We start from the raw sequence: 15,935 nt of genomic DNA, 5'->3' as shown, positions 1-15,935 counted from the left end.
AGGCGCTACAGTCTGGAGCCGAGCGACCGCTACGGTTGCAGGTTCGAATCCTGCCTCGGGCATGGATGTGTGTGATGTCCTTAGGTTAGTTGGGTTTAATTAATTCTAAGTTCTAGGCGCCTGATGACCTCAGAAGTTAAGTCGCATAGTGCTCAGAGCCATTGGAACCATTTTTAGTCTGCACGCCACATGCGATCCTAATTGCCTTCACCAAATCGGCCATCCGCCGAATGAACCCGAGGATGGCCTCAGAACACGAGCAGCAGGCGTCATTCGTACCAATATATGTCACAATTTGCACCCAGTTTCATCGAGTTCACTCGATAGCCGCTGGCAGTCTCCTCCAAGTCTCAGATGAGACCCCGCGGCAAACGTATGAGTGCACAATGGCATTCTTTCCCGTCCTGCCTCCTATTTCCCTGAGGGGCTACATTACCTGCCAAATGTTGGAGCTACCAATGACTAGCACTTGTCTGGACTGGGCGAGAAAATTGGCCACTGGCCCGCAAGGGAATCATCTCGTGCTAGCTCAGAAGTTTTATCAACTGTGGGTAGAACCTCGTACCTGTAGCTAAAGCATAAGGGGCCAGCCATATGGCCCGTTTCCTGTTTCGCCTTCTGACAGTTAACACATAAACACACCAGCTTCCGCCACTCACCCTCAACTGAAGACGGGCTTGTTAGATGTTGCATATCAGATGACGCAGTGAGAGCCATTTCACCAGGGGATTCCAACGGCATCAAAGGTACCGTCACTCCCACTCTCATGTTACCGCATCTTTGAATAGTAGCCAGAAGCCTTTTGACTGTGGCCAATGCAGGTTCTAGCTACTTACTGATGACAGTGAATTCTGCTTGTAACCGCTCGCATGAACTACAATCCCTACCCACCTCGTGCTGTACAAGATCTCAAAAAACACAAACAATGCAGTCAGAAGAAACTGAGAAACTAGAAACAGATCCCTGCAAAAGAGACTGTGGCGCTACTGTGGTTGGAATGTGCACAAAATATAAATGAAGAGAATAAACAGGCACTAAAATCTACTCCGCAGAGTTCTCAATACATATAAATTTAGGTGTTTAAACGTCACACTGTGAAATAAAATAAGTCGCTTCCTGTTATAAGCTGTGTCAACTCAACAACGTAACAGTGTGCTTCGATGTGCTTCTGCTGGGATGGAAGCTACCACTCAACTGGAGGATCTAATAACTGTAACTCGATCTTCAAACAAAAAGGAACGCCTGTACCCATGCAAACAGTGGTACTATTCACTACATAGTTACTAAAACGAGGAACTGTTCTTCATAAATACACAAACAAGCAATAAATTTAAGTGTTAGATCTAAAGTGCATACAGGAATTTCAAAACAAGTCGCTTCTTATTAGAAGCTGTGTCAACTGACAAAGCAGATCTTAATAAAATGCTGGTGAAATTTAATCCTGTGTTCAGGCTACTTCATTATCCTGAGGGATCATTCAGTTTTATTTTCTTCATTTAAGTAATCTCTTCATTTATTTATGTGCCTTTGCAAACTATTCACTGACTGTTCTTTAGACTGGCCACATTAATAATCGATGTTTCTATAAGAGCCCAATATAATAGTGCACAACAGAGCCCCTAAATATGCAAACGAGTCATATGAAGATCTAAAGTTACGCACTCACCCTCTTGTGGTTAGGTAGCAACAAACTGATTTTGACTGACAATTTATCTCACAATGTTTTTCAGTTACCTCGAACTCCCAACGTTTTTGAAATTTGAAACATCCCCTCAGAAAAATTATAAAATATGAAACGCCCCCTTTGGAAAATTATAAATGACTGTGCTGATAAACCTCTTACGTTATTTGATTTTCAAACAGCTGAGCAAAACTGAACGTACTAAGACATTTCTCTCTTTACTTATTCTGATCATCACTAAACTGACACACAATATTTGTAGCGCAACGCAATCTGACTTTCAAGAATCCCTACAAAAGAATGGTCCTGACTAACAACAACCTATACCTTTCATGAATCACTTACCTCACAAAAATCTTCGTTACTCGAACTAGTGCAATACAGCGAGCGCCAATACTGCCAGCTAAGTAAAAGATTCTAACTACTGAAGGTACTAACTACTGATCGGCATACTTAGCAAATGAAAGATTTTGATAGAGAACAAACAATGAATTTACCTTAATAGTGTTCAAAAGTCACAATACATATATAACTTCATGACATCCAGTCTTACAAATTTCGTTTTTCTGGCGGACACACGTCCAGATCGTCCGCTCTCAAAACTCTGCCATCTCGCTTCCCACATCCACCACTGCTGGCGGCTCACCTCCAACTGCTCAACGCTACGCGCTGTTCACATCCAACTGCCCAACGCTACAATAACAAATATTCCAACAATGCAAATCAGCCACAGACTGCACACAGCACAGTCAGTGATTTCAATACAGAGCGCTACGTGGCGTTACCAACATAAAAACCTAAACAGCCTACTTACATAGAATGCCAACTAGCCACAGATTGCACACAGCACAGTCAGTGATTTTCATACAGAGCGCTACGTGGCATTACCAACATAAAAACCTAAACAGCCTACTTACATAGTACGTAAGTGATTTTCATACAGAGCGCTACGTGGCGTTACGAACATAAAAACCTGAACAGCCTACTTACAGGGGATGTTTCAAATTTATTTAGCTTGTTCAGGATAGAGTTGTAGATACAATTCGTTCCAAGGCGTATTTCTAGATTTGGAGTCCCAAAAAGTATTTTAGGCGTTAGCAGTCCATTTGTTGTAGTAATAGGCAGCAGTAGTTGCAATACTATAACGGCTATACGCCACCTCCATGCCACCATGTTCTCGTGCCGCAACCTCAGTGCTGCAGGTTTCATACCATCATGCGTTCACTCCACAGTATTCACAGTGTCGTAGCGTCCATTCCAGCACCTGTCCACTGTGCAGTTGTCTCAGGGGCGCCATCTTCACCCCAATGCCTGCCAGGACTGCTGTTCTGTCAGTGGGCTACCAAACTGCAGATGATGCTGAACTGTTGCGTTCACACCGTTGCCCACCAGTACCGTAGTTCCCTCGCTGGACTACAACATCTGTACCACTGCCAGTCGAAACTGTAATCTTCACAGGGCTGCCGCATTTCCGCCGGTGCCTGACCATACTGCGGAAATTGCAGCACTACGCTGCCCACGCCGACGACTGTCCAACTAAAAGCGTCTCAGCAGTGTCATGCCTATTCATCCCGCCACGTGACCACACTGCAACCATTGCAGGACCATATCGTCCACGCCGACTTCCGACAATTAGGCAACCAAGCAACACACGCCCTCGTTTCTTGCGTTTCTCTGGCCGAGTCAAAGGCTCTCCCTAGAATAACAGTCACACTATACTGTGAATGGAATCCTGTCTTTTCGGCTTGCTTTCATGTTTCCTTAGAAGTGACACGCTACAACACGCCCACTCCATTCGTCAACAGGCAAATATCTGCTTGCCACTGTTGAGCAGTAATCAAGAATAGTCCGATATACAATGAAGCCGATTCTTACAGACTATTTCAATAGGTTTATTTTTTTTAAGATAACAGCGGTATGGTTTAAGATTTCAGTAAAATTGTTTTCAAGTAATCTGGAATTTTATCGTTTTGTTTGTTGAGGCAATGGGTTTGAAGGACGCGGGAGCTTGTGTCGTAGACTGAAGGGGTGTTACCGCATTAGTAGCTAGTATAAAGAAGAGCGTATACTGACGGCTCGCGTGGAGCAGAAGCTCTTCGCCGAACAAAAATTTTCGAAGTTTTTAAAAGTCGCCACTGGGTCAGTGGGTTCGTCCAAGTACATTTGAACCCCAGTTTGATCTCATTTCTGTTGCTTATGATGTGATACCGACAGAGTTACGGCAGTCTCAGCGTATGCTTACAGTACTGGTATATTTTACTTTATCACAGCACAGGCAATGTTCATAAAAGAATATAAATGAAAGGTAATCATTCAAAAAAAATGTTGAGACTCCCCAGAAAAAATACACTACTGGCCATTAAAATTGCTACACTAAGAAGAAATACAGACGATAAACGGGTATTCATTGGGCAAATATATTATGCTAGAACTGACATATGATTACATTTTCAGGCAATTTGGGTGCATATATCCTGAGAAATCAGTGTCCAGAACAACCACCTCTGGCTGTAACAATGGCACTGATACGCCTGGGCATTAAGTCAAACAGAGCTCGGATGGCGTGTACAGGTACAGCTGCCCATGCAGCTTCAACACGATACCACAGTTCATCAAGAGTAGTGACTGGCGTATTGTGACGAGCCAGTAGCTCGGCCACCATTGACCAGAAGTTTTCAATTGGTGAGAGATCTGAAGATTGTGCTGGCCAGGCCAGCAGTCGAACACTTTCTGTATCCAGAAAGGCCCGTACAGGACCTGCAACATGCGGTCGTGCATTATCGTGCTGAAATGTAGGGTTTCGCAGGGATCGAATGAAGGGTAGAGCCACGGGTCGTAACACATCTCAAACGTAACGTCCACTGTTCAAAGTGCCGCCAATGCGAACAAGAGATGACCGAGACGTGTAACCAATGGTACCCCATACCATCACGCCGGGTGATCCGCCAGTACGGCGATGACGAATACACGCTTCTAAGGTGCGTTCACCGCGATGTCGCCAAACACGGATGTGACCATTATGAGGCTGTAAACAGTACCTGGATTCATCCGAAAAAATGACGTTTTGACATTCGTGCACTCAGGTTCGTCGTTGAGTACACCATCGCAGGCGCTCCTGTCTCTGATGCAGCGTCAAGGATAACCGCAGCCATGGTCTCCAAGCTGATAGTCCATGCTGCTGCAAACGTAGTCGAACTGTTCGTGCAGATGGTTGTTTTCTTGCAAACGTCACCATCTGTTGACTCAGGGATCGAGACGTGGCTGCACGATCCGTTACAGCCATGCGGATAAGATGCCTGTCATCTCGACTGCTAGTGATACGAGGCCGTCGGGATCCAGCACGGCGTTCCGTATTACCCTCCTGAACCCACCGATTCCATATTCTGCTAACAGTCATTGGAGTTCGACCAACGCGAGCAGCAATGTCTCGATACGATGAACCGCAATCGCGATAGGCTACAATCCGACCTTTATCAAAGCCGGAAACGTGATGGTACGCATTTCTCCTCCTTACACGAGGCATCACAACAACGTTTCACCAGGTAACGCCGGTCAACTGCTGTTGTGTATGAGAAATCGGCTGGAAACTTTCCTCATTTCAGCGCGTTGTAGGTGTCGCCACCGTCGCCAACCTTGTGTGAATGCTCTGAAAAGCTAATCACTTGCATATCACATCTTCTTCCTGTCGGTTAAATTTCGCGTCTGTAGCACGTCATCTTCGTGGTGTAGCAATTTTAATGGCCAGTAGTGTATACACTACATTCTGCCACTGATTTGCACCTACGGAAATTTTGGAAAGTCGACGCCTTTGCCTCCGTGTCACCCCTCTGTGCCACATCACCTCCAAGCTGCATCAGCGCCTCGATGCCACAGCCTTCTTGCCACTTTGTCTCTGCTCTGCCACTTCTGAGTTGCAGTGCATCTGTGTCACTGCCTTCGGGGCATGTCGTCTCTGCGCTGCTGCTTCCAAGCTGCACGATCTCCATGCACTCCACTTCTGTGACACGTCCCATCTATGCCTCAGCCTCCATACTGCAGTGTCACTGTGTTGCAGCACCTCTGTGTCACTACCTCCAGGGCGCATCGTCTCTGTGCCGCTGCTTCCAGCCAGCAGCGTCTCCATGCCGCCTCTTCTGTGCCATATCGCTTCCATGCCACAGCCTTCGTACCGCAGCATCATAGTGTTGCCGCCCCCAAGCTGCAGTGTCTCCTCACAGCGGACGACATACTCAGGCATTTCTGTCTGCAGTACATTGCATCACAGCAGCAACTGAGAGACTTTTGAACTAAGTACAGAAGCGGTTGCAGTCCTTTGTATGTTTTTCGAATCACCAGCCCTGGTGGATGGAATTAAATAATTGCTAAGTGGTTGTCATTCAGACGGTACAGGTAGTGATGCAGTGAGTCTGAGAATGCAAAGAGAGCAAGCAGGTATCAAAAATCAATGGGTGCAAGGAAATCAAACATCATTTCTCTTAAAAGTGATAAGGTTTCCGTACCAAACGTTTCAGTGGTGAGAATAGATATCATGCAGTGGATTTCTAGGATTCATTTTAGGATAATATTGTAGTTGGAATAGGTGAGATTGCTAAGATTAAATTTGTAAAAAGGCAATAAGAGTATGGAGCTCAAACCAGAATTAATCAAAATGCTGAACAATTTATGTATAACAAGATATTTGAAACAATGTTCTTGAATACGTATTTGGGACAGGGAAACCAACTGCGCTTTCAGAATGTTTTTTTGTATGGGCCAGGTTACAGAAGTGAGAAGGAAGCCACGAAGGAGTTTTGTCTTAGGGAGCTGCATAATTTAATTTATTTGGGTAGACCACTGGAAGTGCTAGTAGAAATTCCAACTTTGATGAGAAGGCTACCACGATCCTTGTAATGGGAACTCTTTAACAGTCTAACCAATTCTGTGGAAGAATTTGAAATTTTGTAGGAAATGGGGATAGGAATTTAGGATATAAACCAAGGTATGTTGAACAGAGAGAGAATGGAAATATCAGGACAGGGAAAATTACAACAATAGCAATTTTAATGGGCATTGTGCTCATAGACGGAGGGATGGGAGGAGTGGACACAATAATCGGAACAGGGACTGGAGAAAAAGACAGCAAGGAGAAAAGAGAAATTTTTCGGGAGACGGGGGAGAAGAGATTATTTTGAGCTAGGACGAGATGATGATAGACAAGGGACAATGCATGAGGGAGCACCTGATGCCAATTTTGCGAACAGACAGTAGGAAAACTAACTGGTGCCTCACTTTAGGTCCACATGGTGACTTATAGCTATGCAGTTAATAAGGGCAGACAGAGATACAAGAGGATACGGAATGAATGCAATAGGAAGAGAAAAGAAGTGGGTATATGTCACACGCATACTATTAAAAGTGGTAAAAAAGGTTTAGAGGGAATATAATAAATATAGTAAATGAAATAGAAGAAATTAAACTTTTATTTAAACAACAGAAATTGTTACTTTGTTAGATTTAAATTTACATTTCACAATATATTTGCTTTTCCACGAATTTATTTTGTTTATAAAAACTAATTATATTTCGACAAGCTTTACGAAAATTCCTGTTCTCAATGTTCGCACACCAAATGCAAGGTTATTTAAAATCAAACCACTCACTATCAGTAAGTCAGCTTGCTATGAGCAGTTCAGTTGTTTAGTAAATATCAAAAGTGCTATCAGTACCTCAGCTGATTCTTACCTGAAGAAATGCAACATCTATCTTAGTTGGCAGCATGACACCTTTACTTCAAATGTTTCTTACATTGTCACTTCTTTTATCAAGTGTGTTGTATGCACTGCCTTGGTGAACCAAGACGTTTGTAAACAGTCACAGAAAATAAAATCATTATAGTATATTTAATGACAAAGAATAATTTGAGTAGTCAGCATATGTATGAAAAGGACTCGGATATTAAATGTTATTGATCAAGATGCTAAATGAACCTAGCTTTAGGACAATGAAGCCCGAACGTTGGATAAGTACTTACTCTTTTCGTTAGGAGTCATAATAATCCTTTTACGAAAACCATTGTTCACATGTGAAAACAGTGTTTGTCACTAAAAGTGCTTGCACATAATTTCGTATATACAGAGTGAACATTAATAAAACCAACAAACTGCAGATGGTCTTATGCACATGGGTCTGCAAATGCATGTTTACATCTTTGTCTTGGTAGATGGCACTGCTGAAAAAAATTTCCTCTGACCACGTGCTGCCTCTTCGTTGGCTGTTTCAGACTGTGAGATTGACGCAGCGTACTGTAAGCAGCACGATGATCAGGTATTCATGTCGGGAGCAAGTCGAGATGGCGTTTGTGAACGGTCAAGCAGATGGAAATGGTCAAGAGGCAGCATGGCTATACCAAGACAACTACCCTCATAGACACCAGCCACATCACATAACATTTCAAGCACTTTTTCGGCGTTTAAGTGATCGTGGGTGCCTTCAGATAGACAAACGTGCAGGGAAGCGGCGGACTGTGCATACACCAGATTTCGAGACTCAGGTTCTGCCTCACGACCATTTTCATCTGCTTGGCCGTACACAAACATCACTGAGGCTTGTTCCTGACATGAATATCGGACCTTTCTGCTGCTTACAGTACGCTGGAGCAATCACACAGCCTGCAACACAAGGAACACACAGCACATGGTCAAAGGAACTGTCATTAGTTGCCGCCATCTACCATGGCAAATATGTATTTCCAACTACATGTTCATAGGACCCTTCTTCCTCCATTTCCAGCCAGGAATCTGTCCCTTTAGTTTGTCAGTTTTAATAATGTTCACCCTATATATACACTCATGCTCATACATTAAGGGTAATGCTGATACATGGTGAAACAACGTTCTGGTGGGCGGTTTGTGGGTTTAAATCACCTCAGGGTATGACCATGCCGTGCATTTGACCTGCGGTTGTCGCACGGTGGCGCTGGCAGCAGTCCACATACGCAGAGGTGCGTTGGTGCATGTCAGAGTACGGTGCAGCGAGTAAGTGTGCAGACGTTTCCAGACGTGCTAATGGCGACTGTGTGTTGAAAATGGATCAAAGAACGCATATTGATGACGTTATGAGGGGTAGAATACTAGGGCGACTGGAGGCTGGTCATACACAGCAGGTCGTAGTACGGGCCCTCCGTGTCCCACAAAGTGTGATCTCAAGATTATGGCAACGATTCCAGAAGACAGGAATCGTGTCGAGGCGCTACAGTACGGGACGTCAATAGTGTATAACACCACAAGAATATCGATATCTCACCATCAGTGCCCGCAGACGGCCACGAAGTACTGCAGGTAGCCTTGCTCGGGACCTTACCGCAGCCACTGGAACAGTTGTCTCCAGGCACACAGTCTACAGACGACTGAACAGACGTTGTTTCTTCGTCCGGAGACCTGCAATGTGCATTCCACTGACCCCTAGTCGCAGGAGAGCCCGTAAAGTCCGGTGTCAAGAACACAGCACATAGTCATCGGAACAGTGGTCTCAGGTTATGTTCACGGACGAGTCCAGCTATAGTCTGAACAGTGATTCTCGCCGGATTTTCATCTGGCGTGAACCAGAAACTAGATACCAACCCCTTAATGTTCTTGAAAGGGACCTGCATGGAGGTTGTGGTTTGATGGTGTGGGATGGGATTATGATTGGTGCACGTACACCCCTGCGTGTCTTTCACAGAGGAACTGTAACAGGTCAGGTGTATCGGAACGTCATTTTGCACCAGTATGTCCGCCTTTTCAGGGGTTCAATGGGTCCCACATTCCTCCTGATGGATGATAACGCACGGCCCCACCGAACTGCCATCGTGGAGGAGTACCTTGAAACAGAAGATATCAAGCAAATGAAGTGGCCTGCCTGTTCTCCAGACCTAAACCCCATCGAGCCTGTTTGGGATGCTCTCGGTCGACGCATCACTGCACGTCTTCAAACCCCTACGACACTTCAGGAGCTCCGACAGGCACTGGTGCAAGAATGGGAGGCTGTACCCCAGCAGCTGCACGACCACCTGATCCAGACTATGCCAGCCCGTTGTGCGGCATGTATACGTGTGCATAGTGATCATATCCCATATTGATGTCGGGTTACATCATACAAGTGCAAAAAACAATGGCATTTTGTAGCAGATGTGTTTCGGGACGGTTTTCTCAACTTATCACTAATACCGTGGACTTACAGATCTGTGTCGTGTTTGTTCCCTATGTCCCTATGCTACTAGCGCCAGTTTTGTGTAGTGCCACGTTGTGTGGTACCACATTCTGCAATTATCCTTAATTTATGAGCAGGAGTGTATATACAGGGTGTTTCACCTAACTCTGCCACCTAAAATAGCTCTAGAACAACAATAGATATTCAAAAACCTTTTTCACCAGCACGAACGCTGGAAACCAAATACTATGCGAAATTTTAAAACGTAAACAAATACTATTTTCAACACAAACTTGTGAATTTTTAAATGGACACCCTCTATTATTTCGTATGCAATCAATAGCATGAAAAATCACATAAATAATGGCGTTGGTTGCGTCGCAATACATCAATTACATCCAGAGAAATTGCGAAGCGAAGTTGACACTTGAAATAAATGAAGCGCACAGCTAGCGCACGTCCTGAGGTTCAACCATGCACCTCACGCTGCCTGTGTCAAGGGCTCACACAATAAGAAGGTATGCGCACTCCACAAAAATAAACAAGTAACACCTCCAACGCAAACTTACGTTTTTCAAATTGTAAATGTATGTTTATTCTAGCGAATGACAACTAGAGCTACATTTAGAGATAACGCACTTGAATTTACTTTGCTGAACACATTTATTAGTGCCCTGACGCCCACAGAAACTGTATTGTTGTGCATTACACCCACATTTTGACCAATGAAACTGTATCACGTCAACGTATGTTCGAAGTCCCCACCGTTTGCATCAATACACGTTTGCAGACGGGTAACGAGAGAGTGTTGCACAGATTGTAGAGTTTCTACAGATATTGCCGCACGCGCTGCAGTAATACGATGTTGCATATCCTCTATTGTCGTTGGGGATTCTTGATGCACTCTAAGCCGCGCGGAGTTGCTGCGCGATTTGAGGCGTTATGTTACGGATTGCGCGTGGCCCCTCTCGCCGGAGGTTCGAGTTCTCCCTCGGCCATTGGTGTGTGTGTGTGTTGTTCTTAGCATAAGTTAGTTTAAGTAGTGTGTAAGTCTAGGGACCGATGACCTCAACAGCTTGGTCCCTTAGGAATTCACACACATCTGAACATTTTTTTGATACACTCTGTCTCCCATTGCGCCCCAGAGAAACAAGTCTAATGGCATCAAGTCGGAAGACCGTACTGGCCATCGCATAGTACCTCCCGCCCCATCCACCTATTTGTAAATGTCACATCTAGAACAACTCTGGCAACTTTTGCATTGTGTGTGGGACATCCATCATGTTGGAACCACACTGATAGACGAGTTTCCAATCCTAGATCCTTCATGAGGAATGTTAGTGTGTGTTGAAGAAATGATGCATATCGCTATCCATTCAGTGTTCCACGGTAAAAATAGGGACCTACAATACAGTTAGGAATGATACCGCACCAAACATTGACACTCCACTGTCGCTGAAGAGCAATCTGACGAATCCAGTGGAGATTTTGCACGGACCAGGAGTACTTGTTCCAAAGATTCACATTACCATGATTTGTAAATGAAGCCTCGCCCGTAAACAACGTATTGCTTAGGAATACTGAATTATCTTGCAACTGCTGAAGTGCAAAGCGACAGAATGCAATGCGGGACTGAAAGTCATTCACGTACACTTCTTGGTGCAGTGAAGTGTTTCTGAAATTAAGACTTCTTAAAACGTTATTTTAACGCTTTTCAGAGCATTTTAAGAGTGTGAATACAATATTTGCTTTACATTGCTTCAACCATCACAAATCAAGCACTATATATTGTCATGCTGGGTTGTTTAATAAGTCGTTCCCATATAAATATATTCTAAACGTATATTCAAGATATATTGTTCAACATATTTTTTTCTTTTAATTTTACGAAATATCAAATATCTTCTGTTTGTGGGGCGGCAGGTGGAATAATAGAATAAATGTTTTGTATTTATATTGTTTGCCGTTCTCAACACTGGCTCTCTAACTACAATATTGGCAATCAGAAAGTGATTAGCAAAACGTGAAGCCTGTAATTAGAATTCCTAGTGCCCACTTCATCTGAGAAATACATTTATAGCTACAGCTTATAGCTCTGAGGAATTAGGAGATTGTCTGGGATTCATAGTCAAAAACCATTCTCTCTAAAATGTTCACTATATTCTGAAAGTCACAGACCAAAAAGAATCTACACAATCCAACTACCACAGCAGTTCAAAGTCTAATGCGCTGATGCAACTATAACTGTTCAAATTAAATGTTTAAGTGAATGCTCGCCATAATTTGATGATAATGTTCATCAAACGCCACGCTAATAATGGTAGAATGTCTGTCCTGCAGCGGCACGTGAAATACAACATACGCAAACTAAAGATAGATCATTAACGTCATCCCAAAATTAACACTTCACTCGAAAACGATTTCATGGTTATTCGTATCCCAAGTAACTTATTACTGCATCCGAGGCTGTTTATATCAACGATACCGACGCGACGCGACTCCCGGCACAGGTGGTGCGCTAATCAGCGTCTGGAGAGAACTGGGGCCTTCTTTTTCTCGCGCAGCGTTCTTACATATAAAGCCGCGGTGCGGACGGCTAAGGGAACGCCTGATCAAATGTGCTCTCCCGACTAGCCGCTGCGCTAGTAGTGCACCACTTTAAGTTATCGAATAAATCATTGCTTGCTGCTTGCTTGCTTGCTGATGGCCGATGAAGCTTTCAATTTAATTGTGCAATCAGCACACAGGTAAGTAATCATAATAAAAGTCTGACGTGGCTAAGTCAAATATTTTCGGCGAGAGAATTAATTTAATTACACTACACGCAGTAGACGAGCTCTGAACTTGCTCTTTGGAGATACGCTATAGCTATAGTTTTATAGTTATTCTGTTGAAACTTTTCACATTTGTATGATTATAGCGGATCTCCCCTCTACTTAAATTTAAACATCCTAGCTTTATTTATTCGCCTACTTAATCTATTTTGCTTCCTTAACTTCTAAGACAAAAACCAGAAAATCATGAATTTCAACTAAAATTTTAATTTGTGAGATCCAGAATACTGTTTCTACTAAATTATTATGCAAAAGGAATCTAAATATAAATTTTTAAGTTTCTAGCTCTTTTCTGTTGCGCCAATGATTTTTACAGAAAAACATCCAAATTTCGAAAATGGTTAAAGTTATTGAACTGATATTCAACACATATTGATTTTGTATTACTCCTGACATGCTAGAAACGTTTCAGATTATTTACTTGATTTTTAAAGTATTGCACAACATTTATGTCGTCAGAGCTAGTTACAGCGGACTGGCTGGCACACAATGGAAAGACTGACGTAAACTTTATAAGGCGTGAGTAGGGTGCTTCCCTACATGTTGTATTTGTGTAGTCTTTTTACACTTGGTGTATTTTTTTCACCTTGTAGCTTTTACAGATATAATTTTCTTATATTTCAAATTGTCTGACGTGGCTAAGTCAAATATTGATGTGACATTACTGTAACTCTATATAGTAATGAGGAAATGCGCAATTGTTAGGGTCAAGAAATGCTGAATCCTTTTTGATTTTGCACTCCAAGCACATTGGATAACTGCAATTTCATCACAGGAGTCACAAACAGAATCACAGTTTTTAAAGAAAAAGTGGAGAGGTGTCTCACATTTCTGTGGTTTCTGTTCAGTGTAATCTCTCTTGTACGGAGCATATTTCAAAAGTTTGACGAATCTGGGAGAAGAAAACTAATTGTGAATAATAGATTGAAGTTTTAGAAAATTATTTCTGAAACACAAGTTAACATCAGAGTTATATAATGCAGCTACATCTATGGCTGAAATATGAATGTCTAATGGTTGTATCATATCAGACTTTCTGGGAGAAATCGTTAAAATATTCACCTCTTTTCCACACTTACCATTGGTGTTAAATTTTGTTTCGTTTTTTGCTGTCCGTGAATCTAAACCCAAGACAATTTACCAGACATACAAGTGAACAAAAGGATATTACCTGCTTTTGTATAAATCTTTGTCAACTTTTGGCACAAACACACCACCTATTCTTTCAAAACTATGTAAAAAGGGACATAAATTTCTTCTTGAAGATATAATGCGCTGTATCGTATAATTAGGTGTTGAGGAATTCAGGGATTTGGTTAGAATTTCAATTTTTGATGTTCCTCTGAAGAATAATGTTCGTCTTGCATGCGTTTCCTAATTGAAACTTGACTTTATAGTATAATTAGGTGTTGAGGCATTCAGGGATTTGGTTAGAATTTCGATTTTTGATGTTCCTCTGAAGAATAATGTTCTTCTTGCATGCGTTTCCTAATTGAAACTTGACTGACCACAAACATACACATTGGCCTCGCCAGTCAATACAATTTTCGATTTCGCAGTCTCTACAAATTTATAAGCCTTTCCCCCTCAGTTCTTCTTTATTCACTATTTGTGATTGAATGGTGAGTTTATTAATTTTCCTTGAAACAATCCAGTGTGTTACTTTAAAATTAAGAACCCATTTTGAGGAAACCTTGGGCAGATGTTGTAACCGGTTACCATAATCCCCTTTTGGAAAGCCCACCTCTTTATTTCCAGACCATATATGGGTACTGATTTGTCTGTAGCAGTTTGAAATTTATCTAATAGATACTTAGAAATATCTAATAACTTCCCATTTCTCGTCCCACCCCACATCAATTTGTGCTTACCATTTATACAGAGCTTGTCTCTTTGTGACCATTCTACATCAATGTTTTGCAGTTTCAAATTAGTTATTACCAGAGCACCAAACTGTAATGGCTTTTTGTTTATACTCAAGGTCTATGCCAGGTTTTTACCATTTCTTCAAAATCTTCTTCATAGTGTTATTCAATTAGAATAGGGTCTGAAATTGCACCTTTTTCATCAAAACTTAGAGTATTATGATTTTCCACAATCGTTTCATGATCAATAGCGTCTTTAATCACATATTCTAACCGTGATGCAAAAGTAATTTCTTCGCTAGTTATCATAATATCCACATTATATTGTGGCTGATCAAACTTGTACATAGCAAACGCAAACTATTTTCTGGATTCATGGGCATTCTTCCTGTTTGCATAGTTGTATATATATGAACAATTAAATATTTGGTGCCTAGAAGACATGGAACAGTAGACTGTAGGCCAAACACTTGGTGTATCACCTTCACAATCACGGATACAAAGTAGGCATCTCAGCACACAGTGTTCCCTCACACCATTTGTCCCCACACTGCTGCTCTTGTGCTTGGGAAAGTTTGGTCAGTTGAGGGAAAGTGAGGGAACAATCACTTCCTTTCTGCTCCTGTCATGAAATAGAAAGTGTCCATTGTGCTTGGTGGGCAAAATGAAAAATCATTCAGCATTTTTGGACCCTAACAATACTCTGCTTCCTCACTCTTGTACAGTTACGATAATGTTATAACAATAATGTACAAAAAAATCAAATATAATACAGTTAAATCTGAAATGGTTGCAACTTGGAAACAAAAAGACTACACCAAATGTACAAAGAAAACATAAATACAACGCAAGACATTTTCTAATTCATAAAATTAAAAGAAAATATGTAGGCCTATGTAGAACAGTATATGTAGACTATACTTTTAAAATATGCTTCTCTGATGATTGGCATTGAAGTGGACACATACTGGGCTTGCATACAACGATATAGAGATATTTCTAGCTGATTTCTGACAAATGAGTCTTTTGAATACCACTTCGTCATATATGATTGAATTTGGTATTAACGACACTATACGTTTTACTGTTAGTCAAATGTCTAAATGAAAATCAAAATGTTGGGGAGAGGGGATTTCGAAAAAATGACTTTATCGACAAATTGCGGTGCGCCATTGTAATGTACATTAAAAACCAAAGAACTTTTATGTGAAGTTTTCTTGTATGTATTACCGTTTCAATGGTATTCATTCAGAACTATTAAATACGATATTGCAGTTGCTCTGTTGTTCCGAATTACGTGTAAAGTTCTTTCGGACATGCATGCATGTCCAAATGAACAGGCACTATGAGCAAGTGACTTTTAAGTAAAATGTCTACCCTGTGCAGGAG

Source organism: Schistocerca serialis, chromosome 3, assembly GCF_023864345.2.
Source record: "Schistocerca serialis cubense isolate TAMUIC-IGC-003099 chromosome 3, iqSchSeri2.2, whole genome shotgun sequence".
Taxonomy (NCBI): Eukaryota; Metazoa; Arthropoda; class Insecta; order Orthoptera; family Acrididae; genus Schistocerca; species Schistocerca serialis.
This window is presented reverse-complemented; position numbering follows the sequence as displayed.